The sequence below is a fragment of the Symphalangus syndactylus genome, chromosome 6, assembly GCF_028878055.3.
Source record: "Symphalangus syndactylus isolate Jambi chromosome 6, NHGRI_mSymSyn1-v2.1_pri, whole genome shotgun sequence".
NCBI classification, from domain to species: domain Eukaryota; kingdom Metazoa; phylum Chordata; class Mammalia; order Primates; family Hylobatidae; genus Symphalangus; species Symphalangus syndactylus.
In genome coordinates, this window is record NC_072428.2 from 18,641,684 (window position 1) to 18,653,697 (window position 12,014).

Sequence of the window (12,014 nt, forward strand, 5' to 3'; positions counted from 1 at the left end):
AGAAGCTGTGATGTGCCTTATGGAGAATATTTTTGTGTTAGACAAACTTCAGGCATGATTTACAGTGCTGTTCTCTGTGACTACAAAGTTAATGAATTAACCATATATATTAAATGCAATGTCTTTAAATAGAAATGCACATAAATCAAGGTTATGTATAGATCAGTTTTTGAAAATCCTATGACCAAAGGCTCACAGATATCTCTCCCTGTATTTCTCCTAGGAACAATGGGTCAATATTTGCCAGTTCAATGTTGGTGGCAACTTTATAGAACATAATAAACTCGAATAACAAAAATTGACTCTGTGTGTATGAATGTTGAAATACCTGTCTGTGATTTGTTGCTTCCTCTTTTTGATATCTTATTTTAGGAAAGTTCTGTAGCTAAACTGTGTCCTTTCTTTCATTTTTAGCATTTTTTAAAAGAAATGCTGGGAATGAAAGGATTGGGTCAAAAAATTGATCTTGTAAGAGTTTTGACTTGTATCTCAAAGTTTCTTTGTAAAAAAAGAAATTCATTTAACACACTCATTTTTAAAACACTTCTATATGCCAGAGACTATTCTAAACACCAAAGATATAGAAATGAGAAAGGTGAGATTCCGTATAGGAATCATAGTCTATTAGGAAAGATCAACATTTAAAAAGCTAAGTATAATACAACATAATAAGTGTTATTCTAGTGGTGTAAACAAAATTCTAAGATAAAACTAAAAGAGCAATCAATGATTAAGGGAACTTGGGAAGTCTTCCCAGAGTAGGAGAGAAGGAGAAAATTACATCATATCTTAAAGAATGAACACTTTAAAAAAAATATAGAAATTGGGGTATTCCAGACATTAGGTAAGCCACTGGAAATACATGGAGAAATGAGAGGAAGTTCAAGGCCATAATAAAGAATACTAAGTATAATCCAAAGGTTACATAAAAGAGGCATGTCGGAAAAGCTAATAATATAAAGGTGGATTATCAAAGTTATCATTTTGCCAATTGGGTAAAAGTGCTAGATTTTGCTATATATTCTCGATGTGTATGGAACATTTCCCAGGACTGTTCTGGCTCTCATCCGTCACTGGTTGGGGATTAACTCTATACTTCTGGGTTGTGTGCAGGAAATGGGACTCCTATGACTTCAGATAAAGTCCTCTGGTTAGGAATTAGATAGAGACATAGCATTTGCTTTTTATGGGATACTCTCAGGTTGATATAAGTTTGATTTTGCATGTAACTGTCCAACACGACTGCGGATAAGAGCAGAGATGAGCTGTACCAAGTGACATGGGCACCAGAGGCAGGTGCTACACCATGTGAGCCTGAGATCTTATATGTGCATATGAGTCAGGTGGGGTGCATGTATATTATTAGGATTTTATTTCCTACCAACACAATGAGTGGAGGCTTGAAGCTGAGTAATTTTGCTTGAAGTATTAAATGAATATAACAGCTTGATTTTTACAGGTGAGCACTTATACTTGCTATAAGGGTAATACTTAAAATATGAAGTACAACACTGAACACATTTGCATCTCTCAATATATTTTAGTTTCCCATTTCTATATTCTTCATTTGTTCTTGCTTACTATGTAAGGTCATCACGATAGAAGCGGCGTCCTGTCTGTAGCCGGCGCTGCAAAGAAATCGGCTGCAGCGGGAGAGGTGCGGTGAGGGTTGTGCCCTCACTGAGGCCAGCGAAAGCCAGAAACAGGTGAGAGCCGCCCCTATGGAGTTGGCGGAGCAGGAGCCCGAGTTCTTGGGTGCAGCTGCAGCAGCCCAGCCTGGCTCTGGACCCAGGCATCCCTGTACTCTCCAGCCGGGAAGCCCCTAGCACCTGCAGGCGTGGACGTGCCTGCTCCCGCTCCCTGGCCTCTCCTTGCTCCGGGTGCTCACTCCAGTGTGGATCAAATTCGTGGCTGAGCCCAGGTGCTATTGCAAGTCTAGCAGTTGTATGCACGCTAGGGTTGATGCTGACATACCAGCCCACTGCCACCTCAGACCCCTCCGGACTTTGGGCATCTATGAGCATGGGAGGGAGGCCAGGAGTGCTGAAGGCGCTTGGTGCAGGCTTTCAAGTGACCCTCAGCATGAAAAGCCTGGGCGCTGTGGAGGGCATGTTGATTGTGAGAGGCAGACAGGTTATTGAGTGGGAAGGGGAGGGTCCTCACTGAAAGCCCACCTTCAAGCCAGGGACAGCCTGAAGCCTGGCAGCCAGGCTGCCAGTTCCCGGTGGAGTCCACAACCTGGAGTGCAACTCATGGTGCTTTTTCTGGGCCCACCCAGGGCCGCCCATGGACAAATCAGCATGCACTTCCTCCTGTCTGTCAGCCAGACTCAGACAGCTGTCCGAGCCACCAGCTGCGGGAAGGAGCTACCCACTTTGGGTGTCCTTGACTCTTCAGGATGACTTGCGTGCAGAAAGGAGCTCCCTGCCACTGTTGTCCTCTCTGCTACGAGCTGGACACTCATTGGGATGACCTGCCTGCAGAAAGAAGACACCGATTTTGGGTCTCCTGGTCGCTGTTATGGCTCTCAGTGAAGAGCCTCTCTGCCTTGGTCACCTTCCAGTTGTCTGCCTACCTCATTCTTCCCGGACACCATACAAGAACTTGGGACGCACTGAATGGCGGGACTAAAAGAACTGTAACACAAACAGGGCTGAAACACGCCCCCTACTCGCGTCACTGCAGGGGACAAGAAAGAGAGAAGAGCTGTGGGCCTTCTGGAGGACCAGACCTTGGGGATCACTGAGCCAGGGCTGTAACAGGCTGTTGAATTCTCTTTGGGGCTCTGCAGTTCCTGTTATCTCAGAGCTTTCGGATGCCACCACGTTTCCTTTGTCCAGATGCTGGTGCCTGCTGCAGAAGCCGCTTGTGGTATATCTGGCCCAGCTGCAGCCTCACATGGAGCGGGCACCTGTGCGGGTGCCAAGAGCTTCTTGTCCCACCACAGGCAGCATGCCTGGATGTGCGCAGTGGCTGGAGTCCTCACTGCTCCACGCCTGGCTGGCTCTTGGCAGGCATGGGATCCAGGCTGGTAGTGTGAGCCAAGTGCAGCCTGCTAGGCTGAGTGGGCAGAACAAGCCTAGCGGGCACAAGCAAAACCCAAGGAGAGTCATCACCAGCCACAGAAGTTTCTGGCCGATGAAATAACACTCTAAAGATCCCGTGACAATTTTTTAACTTCTATGTAAATGCATGAGAGAGTCTATCGGCTTGTGTTTTAATGATGATGTTAATGAAATTATCATTATCATTATTATCATTAGTTATTGAGTATTGCCATATTCTAGACATTAGGTGGGGTTCCTTTTAAGTAGATTTTATTGAATAGCTATAACATAGTTATAGTGCAAGTAATTACATAGGCACTAGTGATGCCACCTTTGCCATAGTAATAGACAGGCTATAGAATCAGGATTTGAATCCAATCTCTTTGACTCAGAAGGGTTTTATCTTAATCAAACTAAGTGGTTTTCTATTACATTGGTATATATTATTAACTGAATGTGTTCCCCAAAAAAATCAAAATGTGGAAGCATTAATCTCCAATTTGACTGTATTTGAAGATAGGGCCTTTAGAAGGTAATTAGGTTAAATGAGGTCATAAGGGTAAAGTTCTAATGTAGTACTATTAGTGGCCTTATAAAAAGAGACACCAGAGAGCTCACTCTCTCCTTCCCTCTGTGTGCGTCTCTGCGTGTTCTCTCCATGTAAGGACACAGTAAGAAGGCAGCCATCTGCAAGCCAAGAAGACAGACCTGACCAGCAACCAAACCCTGCTGGACCTTGATCTTGGACTTCCAGCCTCCGGAACTGTGAGAATTTACATTTCTGTTGTTTAAGCAAAAATATATTTATAAGTAACAATGTTCCTGATGTTTAACAGGAAATAACATTATAAGTATTATTTCAATTATTGAAAAAAAACAACAATAACTATGAATTCAATACCTCAAATTGAGAACAAGAATTTTGATATTTCTAGAGCTGTTGGCAGACTTTTCTATACAGTGGAAAAAGTGTATTATACCTAGTATCCGAATTCGCTTTTTATTGAATAGCAGGTACCACCGACAAACATTTGTGTCTTTGTTTTTCTGATGTATAAATATTGAATTGTTTCAGAAATAGAGCAATTTTGCTTTCTTTTTCAGAACAAGAAACGGCAACATCTACTTGGAAAGATCTAGTTTGTTTTATTCAAACAAACAGATTAAATCAATATTTGGTGCTGGGGCTAAGGAAATGGGTATTACAATGGTTTCACAATAATATCGTAACAAAATTTGTAAATCTCTGTTATTGCAAAATAAATGTGCCAAAATTCCCCAAATACTTAAGATAAATGGAAAACAGGCACTTTCTCTGTGGATATTTCTGTGTGTATGGCATTAGACATACATAAACACAGTAGATTTCAAATTACATAAGGAAAATTGTTATTTCTACTGTCTGTAGGTATTTCTTTGGATAGAATAAGCATATTTTAATATTAACTTAAATGAAAATTTCAGTAAGGCATATTCACTTAATACTGAATACTAAATATCACTGAATGGATTATAAAATCAGATAAAAATGATATTTTAAATTTTGTAAGCCATTGTTTCTCTCTGCCCTCCTGTCCAATTACTGTTGGTACCAAGACCAAAGACTTGACTGTTTGTAATGTTGCACGCATATACAAGTTTGCCTGAATATTCCTACTGAGTTTTTAGACATATATGATTGAATCAGAATCCTAGCACTGTTGTGCAAACACAACAGTGACAATGTTATCCCTAAATCATGTTTTAATAGACTGATATTTTTTTTCTTGTAATAAGAGGAAAGTAACCCCGAAAAAGAATGTAGATAGATAACATTTAGTTGCAAGCAAGTTTTTACTTATAACATAAGTTAAAGAAAAACAATATACCTAACGTAAATGATGAGTTAATGGGTGCAGCACACAAACATGGCACAAGTATACATATGTTACAAACCTGCACGTTGCGCACATGTACCCTAGAACTTAAAGTATAATAAAAAAATTAAAAAAAGAAAAACAATAATAATAAACCTGGTAAAATATTTAAATGTTCATATTTTACATGAAAAAATTTCTAAAAGCAAGAAATAAAAATGAGAGAATAAAATACTTTTGGTCTATATAAATAAAGTAACATACATATACTTACATAACTTTAAAAAAGGAATATTTAATTAATATGTAGATTGAAAATGTAAGAAGAGACAGGACAAATGAGTAAGAAAATGTTAAAATAAATAAAATGAAAATATATATAGGCTTTGTCTTGCTAGAGATTTTGAATGTACTTCTAATCAAACAATGATAATAAATTCATAAAGTATAATCTGACACCTGGAATTTAATTTTATATAATGCTTAGGAAACAATGAAAGAAGAATTATAATATTTTAAACATGTCATTTATTAGGAATCACTGAAAATATTAAATATTCTAGTTAAATGACTATATTTTCTAGAATATTATATGTATATATATATATGCACTCACATTTACATATAAAACAGAAACAGTAAAGCACATATTAATAATTTTCAAAATCAGATAGAAAATGAAAAAGAATCTCTGTATTATATTACAAGCAAAGTATAATTATGACAATTGTTACTACTGCTCTTATATAGCAACTTTATGTTATAGGTATTATACATATATTAGCTCTAATCATGAGTGATTAATTAGCTCTAATTCATCAGTGATGAACTTGAAATTCTATTATTACCTCCACTTTATAAACAAGTCAGAATACTTAAGAAATGTACTTAAAGTTAAACCATTAGTGAGTAGAGACCTTGGATTTTAAAATTCATGCTCCTAAATCCAAACCGTAACTTATTTAATTTATTCGTTTTAAATTAATTTAATTTAATTAGAATTTAAGAATTTAATTTAATTCTTTCTAAATTTATGCTGACTTATAGACTTGGAACTTCAGATATCTGTGCATAGAGAATGTCTCTATTTAGTGATCGTGTATACTGGAAATATGGTAATTGGGACAAGTCAGTGGTTTCAAGTAAAATATTTGTGTAAGTGTTCCTGCTTGGAAATGGTATTGTTTGCCTCTCTTTCGTTCCTGGAACTGCTTTGAAAAGCAAGAGAACTCAGATTGAGTAACTGAAATTTGGTTTGCTTATGAAGTGTGGGTGGTTAGCAAGATGTTAGTTTGGGACTTAGTTTCATGACATCTACAATACATGGGTAAAAAGACAGTCTTTGTATTTATTTCTAAAAGAATGAAAATAAAGCATGCCTTTCAATAGGAACTGCCGTGGGAACTTTTATTCTATAAAATAATTCTGCTCTACAGAAATCTATTTCTCCTTTTCTATATTCTCCTATACATATGTGAGCATGCACACACACACACAGACACACACCCTTGATATTTGAATGTCTTTTTTGATATCTCCAATTCTCTTTTTCCTATAACTACTAATGTATCAACACAATTCTCTCATCTAGCTTTTCTGTAGTATTGTTTGTCATATGTTTTAAATATTTTCTTTGTTTGTCTCCTGTATTTTTTCCTTCTTTTAACTATCATCTATTGCATTCTTTTTTTAAAAGAAACCAAACTAAATAAGCTATATTTTATACTGTGCAGCTCTCAGTTGACTTATTTCCTGTGGATCAATGACCCTTAATAGGAAACAGTACCCCTTAGAGTAACATAGATTGTTCTTTTATAACATAAAAACAACCAGTCAATGCTGATAATCAATTTTCAAAATGATCACTTCAGTGACAGAAAAAAATTAAACTGGTTTGGTGCTATTGTAGAGACACAAATAACTCACTACCTTTAATTCTTTCAAAATTATTGTTACCTTTATAAGACTCCGAAATTACTATATTTATGCATACTCATTCTCTTTCAAATTATATGTCAATGTCTTATGATGCAAGTCAATCGTCTGAAACCCAGGAATACAAATATTTTGATTGTGTTTGAAGGTAGGCAGATATCTAGTTGGAGAATGACACTCGAAACCATTTGATATTGGTTCTAGTGACAAGCTTTGATCTGATAAAAATACTTTATAGCAACATTTGTAGAAGAAGGCTTTTAGGGTACCAGTGTACACACTGAAATTCTCTGAAGTAAAAAGTTGAGTGGTTATGAGAGCTGCCTAATCATGTGGCAGCTGGGTAGCAGAACTGGGACAAAAACTTGGGATTTTACAACTGAAGACAGAGTTATTGCAGACATACTGGCTCTGGTGTGAAATTTCCTATGTTTGTGTTTTTATGTCTAAATACACAAGAGCCCCCAAGACACCCTTGTCATCCAATTGAATATTTTTCTCTGTTTATAGAACGTAGTGGCATCCAATAGAATCTTTGCAATTTTTCTAGCAAATACTAATGCTAAACAGGTATCTGTAATTCCTCATGAAAACTGTGATTGAGATATGCAAGAAGGATAGAAGCTTTACAGAGCAATTTGGGAGCAAATGTGATTACACCCATTTATACTTATATCCCCACTTGCTCACAAACAAACTCTTTTTATTTTGATATATTTACATAAATCATGGTGCTGATTTGATTTGTCCATCTGTAATTCTCTATTATTAAAAACTATCACATTTTCTACAAATGGGAACAGAAACAATACAGAACTCTTAATGTAATCTCATGTGGCATTGATCACGTACAGAAGATTCAGTGGGGATGTAACAGACTTGGCAGGTGCAATTAAAAGCAAACCTTATTTTTTATTGTAACTTTCCTAGATGAAATCCTAGTCAATCCTCATAGCTTTTCTTGTCATGTCTTAGTCATTCGGTGATTAAAAAGTCCACCCCCAATATAAAATGAAACTTGAATCTCTATCTAATATAACGACCCTCCTTCCCAAACACACGTAGTTCGTCTCTTCTTCATGGTAGGAAATCAATAGAGCAGAAGGGAGAATAGTCAGTCCTCACCTTCTGGCATGATAGCCCCTCACCCATTTTCAGTTGCAGTTTGTGGCCCATCGAGGTTCAAGCTGAAACAGAAAGGAGGGAAAAAGGAATGTGACTTCACTGTCTGATGTGGTTTGGTTCTGTGTCCCTACCGAAATCTCATGTTAAATTATGATCTTCAGTATGACGGAGGGATCTGGCAGGAAGTAATTTGATCATGAGAGTGGATTTCCCCCTTGCAGTTCTCTAATAATTCTCATGAGATCTGGTTGTTTAAAGGGGTGTAGAACTTCCCCATTTGCTCTCTCTCACCTGCCACCATGTGAAGACCTGCTTGCTTCCCCTTTACATTCTGCCATGATTCTAAGTTTCCTGAGGCCTCCCCAGCCATGCCCCCTGTTCAGCCTGCAGAACTGTGAGCCAATTAAACCTCTTTTCTTCATAAATTACCCAGCCTTATGTATGTCTTTATAGCTGTGTGAGAATAGACTAATACAGTACCACAGCTGTAGTCTAGTTTGAGTGATATATTAAAATGGTGGATGCACAATGACTGGCCTTTTTCTGAGTTTCTCCAAGATCCCGGAAGTGGTCTTTAATGGAAATGTTGTTGATGAAGACGATGTCTTCACTAGCTGTCTGCTTTTGAAATACCCCTCACATTTGCAACGGTTGGCTCTTTCAGTACTGTACTGGAGCTGGTTCATGCTGCCTAGAGACAACTTGTGTTCATCTCTCCCCTATATGACATTGGAAAAGTTACTTGACCTTATTTTTAAATAGAGGATACAAAATAGTACTCCCTTTATAGTGTGTTTATAAAGAGAAATTGATGATACCTACAACATTGTAAGTATGCAATAAATGTTTCCTCATATACTGGGGATTAAGAGGAGGAAGATGTAAGATGGTTGACATATTGCTGATCTGTTCAACTAAAAGCCACAAACAATTTGGTGTTTTGTAATATTATGCATAAGTTGTAGATTCCAGTGTTCAGATGTGATTGCCTTGGCTTGAATTTTTTCTCAGAAAATCCACACATGAAAGCTAGGTGTTATTTGGAAGGGAATGAGGAAGACCTATCAAACCTCAATAAGATATTTATTAGTTGGTAACCAAATTATAAAGAAATGTTCTGTTTGATTTATAGTCATTGGTTATTCCCAGTCAACTCAAGGATGTTTTGTTTTTTCTTAAAACATTGATCTGTATAAAAATGAACTCTAATCATACCATAAATCAATAGTTTGTATTTGTGTTAAAAAACAAGCCAAATAATGCTCATTGTGTCTTTTTCTTAATATTTAGCAAATAGTTTTTTTAGTGGATTGGACATGCTAATTCAGGCATCATGGCCAACAATGGGACCTTCTATTTGGGTTATATTTGTCCTCATCACATTGTTAGAGTTCAGCTGTGGAAGTAAACTACATGACTCATGAAAAATAAATACCATGCAATTTTAAATTAACATTTAGCTGGCCTAGAACAAAAAAAATAGCCAAAGATTTCTGTAATAAAACAGACAAATTAGTTAGATTTACTTCTGAACTTCATTTTGTTATTCAGGGAGTAATGCAGGCCTAATCTGTTTATTTCAATTATTTTTAAATTTTGTAATAATTTATTTGATAATAATTTTGTTTTATTTATCTCTTTATTCCACAAACACAAATACAAATAAGAGCTGTTTGGTCTTAAAATGCATACCAGCTGTAGACACGTTTGGGGTTTGTAACTAGACAGCTAGAGTGAACAGATCCCAAACTGGAAAACCTCCAAGCAATGAAGTTTTCAACTTTCACAATGGCAATTTGGAAATAGACTCATCTGTGTGCCTGCACTGAACTGATATTGAATTCTGATTTACATTGTTTTATATAATTGAGTTTTTAAGGACACATAATGTCTCTCTGCTCATATCATAAACTGAATGTCAAATAAGAAAAATTACTGTTATTGAGCATCTTTCCACCATTATATTATTTAAATGTTACCACAATTTTATGAAAAAAATATTTTATTTCCAAACAGAAGCATCTCATGCTTTGGACCTTTTCCTGAAAAAACTCTAATTCAAAACAGATTGTGTGTATGGGTTCGTGTGTATATGTATCCTGTACCAGGTACAGTCACAGTCGCTGGTGTCCTAGACCTTACAATTTCAAATGAAGCCTCACTTGTTCAATTTCCACTACTGAGCAATCAATTTGCCTGAAAAAGGTAATGGCTACTGGTGGAATGTATTGTTATCTCACCTGCTGGTGGTTACATTTAAACATGGACTTCTCAAGGGACAGCTTCTATCCCCTCGCCCTCCCCCCCAAAATATCTTATACCAAAGACATGTTATGTCAATGGGTGAGAGATTTGCTAACTGGGGAGTCCTTAGTATAATATTGAACCCTAAAGTCTCTGCAGACTTGATTCCAGACACTTGACACTATTGGGCAGTTCATGTTCAGTTTCTTTCTTCTTCTTCTTCCTGATTGCTGGTAGAAGTTCCAGAGGATACAGTTTTTCTCAAATCCTAATGTGCTCATGAATCACTTGGGATCCTGCTAACATGCAGATTCTGATTCAACAGAACTGGGGTGGGGCTTCAGATTCTGCAATTTTGACAAGACTTTTGGTGATGCTGCTTGTGTTAAACAATATAAAGTACAGCACATACTGCATAGATAGATGTACTGTATGCTGAACAGCTTGGTACTAAGGAATGAGCTAAATCTTCAGGAAAAAAGACAGGAAAAAAATGCAAACTTTTCCTACAACAAACTGGATATCAGTGTTCATTACCCATCCAGTAATACATGTGGTAATTCTAAGCCTAAAATTTGAACTTCCATTACCTTTTTATTCTGCTCTACTGTGATTCTCTGTTTCTTTCTTATCTTCCTATCCCACATAGGATTAAATGGGAATACTAAAGTAGGTAATTCCTTTATATAGCTTAAACTCTTTTAGTATCCTTTTATTTAGATCTACACATGATATGCAGATTTTTTCAACTATATTTGATCAGTTTTCTTAAGATTCTAAAAACTAAATTTTTATAAGTAATATATAATGCTCTCAATAAATATGTAAAAAAGTTTTTTTTCAAAACAACTAAAGCTAAGAAAATTTAATAAGACCTGTTAAATGTTACAGGTGACAAACTGCAGAACAAACTCTAAAACTCAGATCTGGTAGATACAAATTTCACTGTCCTACTTTTCACTACCTTCATATAGACTTCAGTCAATGTATATATTAAGTTAATGCATCCTTAGGGAGATTATAATCATGTCATGATTAAAAACATCCTGCTGTGAAATATAATCAGTTTCTTTACTATAGGGAGTCAGCCAAATTAATCAGCTACCCAATTAGGTATAAATTAATGCCTTTCCCCAATGGTCAAAAGTAAGAAATAGCCTGTGAATCTAAAGATATTATAAGCCATTCTATTGTATATGTCTCTCATTTATACTGAAGAAGAAGAGTCTAAAACAATGATTCTTCACTTATGATGCACATTATGAAGGCACTTGCAGGTGCATACTATATGACTTACCTAGATTTTGTTTATACTTTGTTTATAATCAAGTAATTATGAGATTCATTTTTTGTAAATTTCATTATTTTTAACACTCCATTATAAATCTTGACAGAAACCTTTGTGATCTGTATTTTTTTTATCAGCAGAATTGGTCTTTTTAGTGGAAATTTTGTCAAAACAGACAATAGTTTAAGAAAATGTGAAAACTAGTGATCCCAAGGATCCACATTTAAACAAAAAAAAAGTCTCATGCTGTAGCTAACACAGTGTTATATTCTGTTCTTTGATAAAACATCAATTGGTAAATAAGTATGACATTAAAAAATTGAATGGATATCAATATTCCATGTGATGCATCAAATGTCTACCTACCTTTGCTTCTTCTCATTTTTCTTATCTGAAAAAATTAATGAGGTTTACATGATTTGTAGATATTTTTTAACTGTTATTTTAGGCTCAGGAGTGCATATGCAGGTTTGTTACATGGGTAAATTGTATGTTGCTGAGGTTTGGTGTACAAATGAA